Below are 13,546 nucleotides of genomic sequence, written 5' to 3'. Positions count from 1 at the left end.
GTGACCTGGGCGAGTTTCTGTGGTTGGAGAAAATAAAACATGAGTTAAGGGAATCTGCGGGGGGGGGGTTAGAAAAGGTTGGGGATGTCTGTGACCGTGTTTGAGGTTTGAGGTGCTGCTCATCGGGGGGGGGGGGGGGGGGGGGGGTGGGGGGGGGGGGGGGGGGGGGGAGGCGGTGGAGGGGGAAGGGTAGAAAAGGGGAACAAAATTTGTACAGACTGTATAGTTGATTGCTAGGAAGTATGTTTCCCGGGGTGTTTATATGTTGTAACCTGTTTTGATACATGTTGATAACAAATACATTTTTAAAAAATGCATGGTACGTGAGGTCAAAGCATGTGGCAGCTTGGGCCAAGTGAGCAATTGGGTATAAACTAATTGAAGGGGCAGTATGTGGCTTTTGTCAAGGTACTAAATCACTTCCTTCTCCAGAAGCACAAGCAGACCAATAATCAACAGGAAAGGGTGAAAATGGGTGGACGGGAATCTGACCTCAAGGTCATTCACTCCTGCTGAGGAAGAAACCCCAAAGTTGCTGGCCCATTGATGATGGCGAGGCAGGAGTAGCAAAGCAGCACAGTGAGAATGCATCCAACCTGGTGCAACCATAATGGGCACTTAGGACCACAAGGAACTCTGGTGCTCATAGACTGTGGAACTTTTATGTGTTCCTTTGTGTTCTCTTTTACCGGGCCCCGAAATATGGACCCCAGATCTCAGTCACTGGAGAGAAAATACTCTGCCTCTGGGGGTGATGACATCAGTGACCCAAATGATACACCATCATCGGCCTCTCCTGCACCCTCCACAGCACAGATACGCACACAGGGGTCGAATTTAGAATCGGGGCCACATTCTTGTGAGCACATAACACACGTTCCTGCAGCTACGCGGTGCTGTGACATACGAGGTCCCAGATACTTGGAGGAATGCTGAGGATCAGGTCCCTACTGAGCCCCATGCTGATGATGTACTCTGGTCATGGCTAGAGGTGATAATGGAGCAGAGGTTAGGGAAATATATGGCAGAGATGCCAGGGGTATTGATTAGCTTTGTGCAAAGTATGGAGGACTCTTTGCAAGCCAAGAGTCTTATTATGTCTTATGCATGAGTATAGCTTCCTCCATGGAGATGTTGGTGACTGCCATGGAGAGCCAGATTGAGCAATCGATCCATATGCTGGTTTAGCACAGGGCTAAATCGCTGGCTTTGAAAGCAGACCAAGGCAGGCCAGCAGCACGGTTCAATTCCTGTACTAGCCTCCCCAAACAGATGCTGGAATGTGGCGACTAGGGGCTTTTCACAGTAACTTCATTTGAAGCCCACTTGTGGCAAAAAGCGATTTTTCATTTCATTTCATTTTCATACGCGCTCCGACCTGCACTCCAATACTCTAAACATTAGCTATATACCAGAGTGGGACAAAACTCTTTGCCCTCCACCAGTTTCCCCTTAACCTCAGGGAGGCAGGGAGGTTCTGAAGTAATGCAGGCTATAGGGCAAGACAATCAACAGCCCATCTTCACCTCAGCTACTGATGTCGGGTACACATCAAGACATAGTTATAGGAACAACTTAAGAATTTTTGAAAGCACTAATGTGAGACAAGTGTTTCTATGAAATTCACTTTGTCACATGTAAATATTGCCCAAATGTTTCTACCACTTTACTCATGTGTGCAGCATTATGCTTTTAATGACTTGATTAGTCAGAGCCCTAACTATAGTGGCATGCCTCATGGTTGGCATTTATTGATGGCTGCAAGTGAATGTTAGAAATGTGCCTTATTGTACAGGAGACTATGGTGGTGTGTGTTTGGGATCAGCTATTATTTAAAGTTCATGTGCATGTCCATTTAGATGCTCACCAGTCATTGGGGCATAGAGGAAGGTGCATCTCTGCAGAGATTTCATTATATTCCGTATCAAGGAGACTGCCTGAGATAATGTTGCATATAGACAATTGAACTGTCTTTACTGTAGTCAATGACTAGTGACGACTCAGCAGGTTCGGAGATTTCAATTACTGTAGGCTGCTTGACATATGCCCACTGCCGCATCTGATCCCCTTGGTAACAATCTTCCTAAACAAGTGCATGTAATAGACATCCAATCCCCTCCTATTCTAGTTGGTAGAGGATGCAGATTCAGCAGTGGTTCCTGGGGTGGGAGACTGGCAGGGGTTGGTAGACATCTCAAGCAGACAACCTGGTCTGGCAATTCTTCAACCTTGGGTGAATCTCATGAATGTAAGATTGTCCCTGGTATTCCTGGCACATCTCTCCATGGTCCCTGGCATCCATTTGAGACTCATGCATATTCATATCCAATTCCTAAGACTTATCCTTGTGATGATATCTATAATGGCAGTTTGTACCTAATGTAATGCATGGCGTCCGACCACCATGTTAGAACATAGAACATAGAACAGTACAGCACAGAACAGGCCCTTCGGCCCTCAATGTTGTGCCGAGCCATGATCACCCTACTCAAACCCACATATCCACCCTATACCCGTAACCCAACAACCCCCCCCAACCTTAATTAGGACACTACGGGCAATTTAGCATGGCCAATCCACCTAACCCGCACATCTTTGGTGTTGCATGGTGATCCCATCACATCACCATATGATCTGGGAGTTGGGGTTGGTCGTGCTGGAAGATAGTATTTGCAGTCGTTCCACAATAGTTGTTTAGTGTTCGTGTTTATTATTTTATTATCCTAGTTATCTTACCATGAAGTTGTTCAATGCCATCGATGGGGTGTTGACAAGGAGACTCACGTTATATCAAGCAGAAGTATATTTGTACTAATCTGCAGCAATAGTGAATTGAAGGCAGATAATTATACCGATAAATGGACGGTGCCATTAAAGATAAATGGCACAGTGATAACAGTCAAGCTTGACCTCGTGCGAGGGCCAACCTCATCAACCTGTCTGATGTAAAAAAGCTGTGAATTCAGCCAACAATAGTTACCGGAAGGATATTATTAAGGGATTATAATGGTAATTAAAATCGTTATTAGGAGCCTGTGAGCTTGATGTCGATGTCAAAACCAAAAGGTACAAGTTGAAATTTTCTGTGCTGGCAGCGGACCACGAGTCTTTAATTGGGGTTGAAGCATGTGAGGAGTTACAACTTGTCCGATGAGTCTATGGTACAGATAAAGCTGCGCCAGGCTTTCCTCCCTCAGGAGACTCCATATTGAATGGTTTCACTTTGCTAAAGTTGTGGTACATTACCATACATGTACAAGATTCAATTGACGGAAGATGCAAAGCCTGTGATTCATGCGGCGAGACGTGTGCCAGCGCCATTAAGGGATAAACTAAAGGCAGAACTAGAGAGAATTACTGCCTTTGGTGTCATTAAATGCATTGAAGCCCCTACCGACTGGGTTAATTCCAAGGTATGTGTATGATGAAGCGCAATGAAGAACCTTCACAATGGAAGACCTGCGTTGACAGTGTCATCAATAAAAGAAGAAAGTAGGAAGGACTCAATGTTGCAGAAAGTAAGAGAAAATCTTCAAGGAGGATGACCCAAAGGATCCTGCTCTGGTCTCAGCAATATGAGAGCAGGGTTGAGTGGAAACAATGGGATGATTGGCCGGGCATCCTCTGGGACATCACTACAATGGTACGAATCTGCACACGGTGCAGGAGAGTGAACATCTGTACACAGTGCAGGAAGCAAACAAAAGGCACACAATACAAAATGCTTCAGTTCTAAGTGTTGGAGACCCCTGCTAAAACAGAAGCCGAGAAGCAACCACTCTGAGAAAAACAAAGGGGACAAGAGAGAGGTCTCAAGTCAAATCCACTGAGAAGTTTGCCAGTGAATCTGCAAATTGCCACAAACCATGTATGATGCAACCACCAGAGGAGGAATACAACAGTCCTAAAACAGAAGAGGAGGAACCAAGACAACAAGAGGATGAAACGTCAACACATGAACAACATCAAATGCAAGTGACCAATATTAAAGAATATGAAGAACCTGTGCCAGTTCAGCAGACACTGACAAGATCCACAAGGATAAGGCACAAGCCAGAAAGACTGAACTTGTAACAGACTGTAAAGTTAAACAAAAGATATCTGAACATGTATGCAGTTACCCATATCATGATGAAATGTAAAAAGTAATTTAATGCTTGTAAATCATTTTCTTTTACAAAGGAAATGGGATGTGATGATATGCATAATGCAAGTTTGTGCATAATATTATGCATGACTTCCAACCACTAGTTGGCATTGTAAACCCATCACGTCACAATGTGATCTGGGAGTTGGAAGTTGGTCATGTTGGGCAATAGATGTATTTGCAGCAGTTCCATAATAGCTGTTTTGTGTTAGTTGTTTATTATTTTACTTATTCTAGTTATCTTACCACACAGTTGTTCTACAATAAATTATTTTAAACTACATGTTCTGTCATTCATCGTTTACTTCGGCCAGTCTACAGAACATGACAAACCTATTTATTCTCATTTGAGGAGTAATGTTGTTACTTCCCAGTGTCTGATGTAAGGATTTGCCACTTTATATGGTCACATTGTGAAGTGCACAACATACTATGACTATCATTGAAACATTGTGTGATGCGAACTGTGGAGCCCTCTGCATTTGTCAAGACAGCAGAAGTCCCACATTAACACTTGATCTGCCGAATACCTTTATACTACAATGGCATGTTGCTACCGCTTAAAGGCATATACAGCAGTGGCAGTGCCGGCTGTCCAGGAAGGCAGGCACTTCAATCTGTGACATGCTGGTTGCCAACATTGGATTCAAATGTTAGGCTGAGCATTTTATGCCTGGGCTTTGAAAGTCACAGTGGTCCTGAATATTATCACCACAGGTTCTTTCAAGGTCTCAGATGGAGACCTGTGTGGGATCTCACAGCCAGCTATGCATCACTGCAGAAAGATAGTGACTGATGCCCTATTGAAGGTGTGTACAGGAATATATTTTCATTTACTGATGACGTTGGCAGGCAGGCTGAAAGAGCCAGAGTACTGCTGATTTTCCAAAGGTGCAGGACATAATGGACTGCACACAGGTGGCTATTAAAGTGTCTTTGAAAAGGGCATTGCTGTCAGAAAGGGATATTGTCACAACATCCTGAGCGAGCGCGCGGTCAATTCCAGCCCCCCTCGACCCCGGTTCGCAACATAAGTGAATTAACAAATAATTCTCATCAACTTATCAAGATTTTGGCCCCAGACTGCTGCAATGAGATGTAGACATCAAATTTGTAAGTAATAACAGTAACAAACTATTTATTAATAATGAGGAAAGGATGAATATAAGACCATAAGACATAGGAGCAGAATTAGGCCACTCGGCCCATCGAGTCTGCTCCGCCATTCAATCATGGCTGATATTTTTCTCATCCCCATTCTCCTGCCTCCTCCCCATAACCCCTGATCCCCTTATTAATCAGAACCGATCTATCTCTGTCTTAAAGACACTCAGTGATTTGGCCTCCACAGCCCTCTGCGGCAGAGTTCCACAGATTCACAACCCTCTAGTTGAAGAAATTCCTCCTTATCTCTGTTTTAAAGGATTGTTCCTTCAGTCTGAGTTTGTGTCCTCTGCTTCTAGCTTTTCCTACAAGTGGAAACATCCTCTCCATGTCCACCCTATCCAGTCCTTGCAATATTCTGTAGGTTTCAATAAGATCCCCCCCATATCCTTCTAAACTCCAACCAGTACAGAGCCAGAGTCCTCAACCGTTCCTCACACGACAAGCTCTTCATTCCAGGGATTATTCTTGTGAATCTCCTCTGGACCCTTCCCAAAGCCAGCACATCCTTCCTTAGACACTGGGCCCAAAACTGCTCACAGTACTCCAAATGGTGTCTGACCAGAGACTTTTATAGCCTCAGAAGTGAAGTGTTGGGCAGTGTAGACTTGCAAAGCTAACGTATGCCACCAACACTGATGAAGGTTCAACTCTATTTTATTAACTACTTATAAAATAATAGACATACGTGAACTGTGGGTTTAAATTATGCTAGTTTAACTAGAGACTGTGGCTGTCCGAACCAGTTGAATCTCTCATCTCGTGGTGTGAGTCTGTACTAAACTTGATGAGCTCTTGTGCTTCTGAGAGGCAGCCTCCAGAATGAATGGGAAAAGTGATGCCCTCTGCCTTTATAGTGTGTGTATTCTAACTGGTGATTGGCTGCGGTGTTTGTGCATGTTGATTGGTCCTAGTGTATGTCCATCAGTATGTGTCTGCACCATGATGTACTGGTGTATATTATGACAAGAAGTACATCCCTGGTCTTGTATTCTAGCCCTCTCGACATAAATTCTAACATTGCATTTGCCTTCTTAACTGCCAACTCATCCTGCACGTTAACCTTAAGAGAATCGTGATCAAGGACTTCCAAGTCACTTTGTGCTTCTGATTTCCTAAGAATTTCCCCATTTTGAAAATAGTCTATGCCTAAATTCCTCCTTCCAAAGTGCATAACCTCACATGTTTCCACATTGTATTCCATCTGCCACTTCTTTGCCCACTCTCCTAGCCTGTCCAAGTTATTCTGCAGCCCCCTGCTTTCTCAATATTACCTGACCTTCAGCATATCTTTGTTTCATCTGCAAAAATAGCAACAGTGCCCTCCGTTTCTTCTTCCAGATCATTAATGTATATTGTGAAAAGTTGTGGTCCCAGCACAGATCCCTGAGGCACACCACTAGTCACCACCTGCCATTCTGAAAAAGACCCCTTTATCCTCACTCTCTGCCTTCTGCCAGTCAGCCTCCTCTATCCATGCCAGGATCTTACCCTTAACACCATGAGTTCTTAACTTATTTAAGTCTCCTATGCGGCACCTTGTCAAAGGCCATCTGGAAATCTGAATAAATCACGTCCGCTGGTTCTCCTTTGTCTAACTTCCTTGTTACTTCTTCAAAGAACTCTCACTGATATATGAAGTAATAACAGAACAATGGTCTAACAATCTACCTAATCCCAAAACCCACCCTCCACCCAGACCCACAGAAGACAGACATACACATGGTGGGAATGGGGGGAGGGCAGGTTTAAACTGAAAAAAGGATGAATAGTTATGAGATTGTTCTTTGCTGCCAACGTGGCTCTTTGTAGACAGCGATCTCCTCATCATGTATCGAATACGAAACTGCAGGTTGTAGAAAGTTCTCTAAATCAACAGGCAGAAAGAGAGGGAGAGATTCAAAGCTGACTTGTGCCTGTAACTCTTCACAGCGCACACCATAAACAATATGGCACTCTTCACAAGGTCCTCCTTGTCTCTGGAACTTTCTGCCTGGCCACATCAATCACAGGCCCCGATAGGAAATTGTACATTCCAATTGGCTGCTTGTCAAGTCTATCAAATCATCATCACCGGTTCTACCACAAACCTAAAGGAGATGTCTCTTCTTAATCCATCACGATAGGTGTTCCATCTCTGCTTAAAATCTATACTTTAAACAGAAATCCAAGCTGGTGTAGCAACATTGTGGCAGCTTAATCAGAAGATAGGCAGCACGGAGGGGATAAAAAGGAAAACACAGGACAGACAAAAAGAGTTTTACAACAGTATCTTAATAATATTGTTGCCTTAATGTGCAACTAGTATGCAACCACAGGCAACTCATCACTGTGGCAGGAAGCAGAGGGTGATGGTAGGCGGATGGTTCTGTGATGGGAAGTCTTTTGCCAATGGGGTTCTATAGAGTTTGGTGTTGGGGCCCTGGCTCATTATGATGGACATTATTGATTTGACTTGAATGTTATGGATATGATCAAGGCACTTGCGGATGATATGAAAATTGGTAGGGTGGTAAATAGTGAGGAGGACAACCGTAGATGCAGGAGGATATCAATGGACTGGTCAGGTGGGCAGAGCAGTGGGAAATGGAATTGAGCCCGGAAAAGTGTGAGTTAATGCACTTGGGGAGGGCGAACAAGGCAAAAGATTACAATGTGACTCGTACGACCCTGGAAAGCACTGAAGATCAGCGAAACCTTGGAGTGCATATCCACAGATCCCTGAAGGCAGGGCAGGTAGATAAGATGGTTAAGAAGGCATCTGGGATTACTACCTTTATCAAGGGCAGGGAGGTCATGCTGCAACTGTATAAATCACTGGTTGGGCTACAACTGGAGTACTCTTTGCAGTTCTGGTCACCATATAGGAAGGATGTGCTTGCACTGGAGAGGGTGCAGAGGAGATTTACCAGGATGCTGCCCACACAGTAGGGTCTGAGCTATGAAGAAAGATTGGAAAGGCTGGGGCTGATTTCTTTGGAGCAGTGGAGGATGAGAGGGCACCTGATAGACGTATATGAGATTATGAGGTGCATACATAGGGTGGAGAGGGATGCACTTTTTCCATTAGCTGAGGGGTCAATATCCAGGGGCATAAATGTAAGCTCAGAGGTAGAATGTTAAAAGGAGAGTTGAGGAAAAACTTTTATACTCTATGGATGGTGGCATTCTGGAACTCACTGCCTGAAAGGGAGGTTGAGTCAGAAACTCTCATAACATCTAAGAAATATTTAGATATCATTTGAGCTGCCATAACTTCCAGGGCCATGAGCCTAGCACTGGAAATTGGGATTAGTGTAGTCAGAGTTTGTTGACCGGTGTTGACATAATGGGCCAAATGGTCTCCTTCTGTGCTGTAGACGTGTACGAATCATGTGGATTTGCATATGCTACCTGGACAGCAGCCATGGGGCTGCATTCTCCACTGGCGGGATGCTCCATTTTGACGGCAGAACACACAATGGGAAACCCCACTGACCAGCCGGCAAAATGAAGGATTCCGCCGGCGGGGTGAAACGGAAATGTGGTGCGGCGGGGCGGAGAATCCAGCCCCTGATGTCTATATGCTGAGGCAATCCCATGCGCCAGAAATGTTCAAACTTTGGATGGCAGGCTTCTGGGGGATAAAGGATATCCTCTTAGGAGATAGCTGATGATGCTGGTACAGACCTACGGATGGAGGCTGAGAGGTGGTACAATGAGAGCTAATCACCTACCCTGCTCTCACTGACCAGATCATCAGTCACATATTCTTAGCCCTTCCTGTCCCTCTCAGGAACACTAAGGCAACGATTGCTAATGATTCGGCAGAGTCAACAAATAATGCCAAACAGAGCGACTCACATGAACACAATCTCTCTTAACATCTTCAGGGTTGAAACAAATCAAAAGCATCACATTACACACATTACACACACCGTCAAATTACACACAGATAATGCACCAATGCAGCTCGAATATCATGTTCAAAGAACACTAATTTAATGACAAATAAATAGCATTAATCCAAAATCACATGTGAAAATCACAAATGTGTGACTAATGAAGTGTTTTAAATGTTTCTTGGTTCTGCCCTCTTCACTGCCAACTGTGCTGGCAGACCCTTATGCCCCCTTGTCTATGATGACTTTAGCAAATGCCTTGAGCCAGTGAGGGCCTGCTTGGAGTGTCCTGCACAGTGCCAGGTCAGCCCCCTGTCACCATGGCACTTGGGGGCAAAGAGGCAGAGAAGAGGCTGTCCCCGTCAGTAGCACCCTGACAGCTGTTCCCCTGATGGTAACAGCAGCTGCTTAGCCATGCTGTGGGTTCCATTTGGCTCTCCTTAATTTCTTGGGAGGAATCAGGACCTGCCCGTGTCTCTAGGCTCCTCATCCTCCTCTTGGCTGGCTCTGGGCACCAGAGCCCAAAAACAAGACGAAGGAACATGCAAACATAGGTACACGGAGCAGGAGTAGGCCATTTGGCCCATCAAGCCTGCTCTGCCATTTAATAAAATCATGGGTGACCTGATAGTAACCTCAGATCTACCTACCCCCAGTAACCTATTGCTTACTAAGAATCTATATATTTCTGCCTTCAAAATATTCAAAGGCTCTGCTTCCACCACCTTTTGAGGATAACTCACCACCATCTGAGAGAAAACATTTTGCCTTACCTCTATTTTAAATGGACAACCTTTTATTTTTAAACAGTAGTCCCTTGCTCTAGATTCTCCCACAAGAGAAAGCATCCTCTCCACATTTACCTTGTCAAGACTCCTCAGATTATGTTTCAATCAAGTCACCTCTTACTCTTCTGAAATCCAGAAGATGCAATCCTAGCCTGTCTAAACTTTCCTCATAAGGCAAGGCACTCTGTCCAGGTATTCGTCCGGTAAACCTTCTCTGAACTGCTTCTAATGCGTTTACATCCTTCTAAGGTGACCAAAACTGTACACAGTACTCCAGATGTGGTCTCACTAGTGCTCCACATAACTGAAACATAACTTCCCTACTCTTGTATTCAATTCTCCTCACAATAAATTGATACATTCTATTCACTTTCCTAATTACTTGCTGTACCTGCATACTCAGCTTTTGCAATTCATGCACTAAGGCACCCAGATCCCTCTGAATCTCAGAGCTCTGTAATCTCTCACCATTTAGATGATATGCTTCTCATTTCTCATCTCTTCCTGCCAACGTGGAATGCAAGTCAGAACACTTAACCAGGATCTCATGAATGAGCTGCTGAATTTGATCCTTCATGACAGTCGCTAGTCTCTCAATTGAGGATGCCACACTTTCAAAAGAGTGAGCTATTACAGTGCTCATGGCCTGAATGGACTCCTCCACTGTTTGTGCCAGTGGATGTAATACCTCTGATATCTCTACCACATTTCACCAAACCTCGCCCTGTACGCCCAGCATCTGCCACCTGACATCTGAGTCCAGAGGCCAGGTGCTCAGCATCTAGGCCGTCTCCAATACCAAGTGCCAGCGACCTGCACGATCTGAATCTCCGACAACTGGTCTTGCGACTGTGGTGTGCTCTCATCAGAGTGTGGGCCCCTTGCAGTTGTACTGCGCATATCCAATGAAGTATCCACGCTGGTGGTAGGTGTGGTGCAAGGATGTGTCACTATGTCCTCTGAGACTCTACAGTCCTCATCAGGTGTTGGAGAGTGTCCCTCAGGGCATGTGTCAGCTATTGCCAGTGTATGTTCTGTGAGCAATTAAGAGGCATCATTATCATTTCAGTTGTTTTCAGAGAGACTCACTTCCTCAGAACACACACTGGCACCATTACGACCTTCATGTTTGAATCTTAGACCCCGCCACATTCAGATTGACAGGCCTCCCCACATTTTACAGGTCTCCACAGACAAAATCCATCAGTGCCACCTTCCCAACAACCTCCCTAGTTTCCATAACAGTTGCCCCCACGTCTACCACCTCCCTCACCACCCCCCTCCCCTGCCCCGAACCCCAAGTCACAGTGTCACAATTTGCAGGAAAGTGTTATGAGCACTTAGAATCTCACAGCCTTGGGGCCTTTCTCAAAACTCACCTTGGCCAAGGGATTGATTCTACTAATGAGCTTCGAGGTCCGGGTCCTGTTCCTCTGGGGGGGGGGGGGGGGGGAAGGTGAGGATGGCCAGGAGGAGCTGATCGCCTCCGGTCCTAACCCTTTCCCTGTCAGACGAACAAAGAGATGAAAAAGGAAATTGTAATGACTAAGCTGTGCTGCAATCATGCCTTCAAATATGAGGCCAATATTTCTCAATGCTCCTTGCCTGTTATAAAGGTTATAAGTACCATCCTCTTCACCCTCCTCAGACCCCTGTTGCCATGCAGAGTGCCATGTCTGTATCATGTCACAATCTACAGGGACAATTCAGACTTTCACACTCTTCTGTATAGATCAATCTCCAAAATAGTTAGAAACTCATCCTGGCAGATCTCGAAAAGTCATTAAGCATTTTCCAGCATTCCAGTCAGATTGTCCGGTTAAACCCCAGCTGTTGACCTCTACTGCGACCTCTATCCAGACTGATTTTGTTTGGTTGGGTGGTCTCCTCTTCCTGTCTTCTGGTGTGAGATGATTACGTTCTTCACACACAGCCTGGCAGAGGATTTGCAGGGAGATAGCATCAAACTGTGGGCCCTGCTCGGACTGGACCCTCAGAGCAGCTGGTGGTTTCATTCTCTCCTCCATCTGTGGAGAGACAAACAGAGATCTGAAAGGGTCAAACTTAAATCTTTTCAGAAACACTTGTTGTTCAGAAGGTGAATGCATCAGTTCCCCTTTTATCCCTGGATAGGCTCTGAATGATTCATTAAGCACATTTGTAAAACCAAGCTCTTATCTGCTGCAATTCTTCACAGAATGTAAACATTTTTCACCTAAAAGATTCCGCGCGCAATTCTCCGGAACATTTTCTAAATGTGGTGTGAACTGCCGTGAGCTTCCTGCCGCTCGGCCCAGCGAGGTCGGCAATGCAATTCAACGTTAATTGATCCACTTAACAAGGCCTCGCGGTCTTCTCATCGCAAATGAAGGCTCGCCAGCTAATTCGCCGGGACTGCATTCGCCAGCCCTCCGCGAACAAGGTCGAGCAGCACTTAAACTGCACATGCTCAGCCAACCCCAGCCAGCTCGCAACAATGGTGCCAAAGGAGATGCTAACCTGGGGAAGCTGTTAGATGCCGTAGAGACCAGGAGGGATGTCCTGTTCCCCCACTGGTCCAAGAGGGTCAGCCATAGGGCAACCAGTGTCGCCTGGGACGCGGGGTTCGGGCAGCTGTCAACTTGGGTAGTGTGAGCAGGAAGACTGGCCTTCAGTGCTGAAGGAAGGTCAATGACCTACACTGGGCAGCATGAGTGTAGTAGACACCAAGGCCCCCAAACTCCCACCCTGCCCCATGGGATCATCTACCCCACAATTCCACATGTGACCTCCTGCCCTTCCTCCACCTCCCCTCCTCCCTCAACCCCACCCCAACCGTTTCTTTGCACTGCCTCCCCCACCACTCTGAACCATGTGTGTGGCTAATGGCGCCCTCTCTGTGTCTCCCCAGGAAAAGCTCTCCCGCAATCGCCGGGAGGATGCCCAGACTAGCAGATGGGTGGCAGACATCAGAATCCTTACCACATTCGAAGAACATGCCCTGGAGGTGACCAGTGTTGCCGAGGACAGACCGGTGAACCGCACGGAGGCTGGCGGACGCTGCAGAGGTGAGGAACCACTCGGAGTACCTGTCAAACGTGAGTTGTGATCGCCTTACTGATTGACCCATCCCTCCCACTGACCACTCTGATCAAGGTTGGCCTGGTTTAGGTGCACGGCTCGTTGGTATGATTCTCGCTATGGGTGTTTCAGTCTAGGAGCTTTCTCCCACAATTCCCATTCTCCCGCAGGTCCTCCAGCTGACAGCACCAGCCCATCCTGGGAAGGAACCCTCTCCTGACTCCGAGGAGAACACCTCAGAGGAGACCCCCGAGGATGCCACTGTAGTCGCAGCACAGCTGTCATCCTCACCCCCCACCAGAGCAGATAGAACATAGAACATAGAACACTACAGGGCAGTACGGGCCCTTCGGCCCTCGATGTTGCGCCGACCTGTGAAACCATCTGAAGCCTATCTGACCTACACTATTCCATTTTCTTCCATATGTCTATCCAGTGACCACTTAAATGCCCTTAAAGTTGGCGAGTCTACTACTGTTGCAGGCAGGGCGTTCCACACCCCTACT

Source organism: Scyliorhinus canicula, chromosome 8 (genome assembly GCF_902713615.1).
Source record: "Scyliorhinus canicula chromosome 8, sScyCan1.1, whole genome shotgun sequence".
Lineage (NCBI taxonomy): Eukaryota > Metazoa > Chordata > Chondrichthyes > Carcharhiniformes > Scyliorhinidae > Scyliorhinus > Scyliorhinus canicula.
This window is presented reverse-complemented; position numbering follows the sequence as displayed.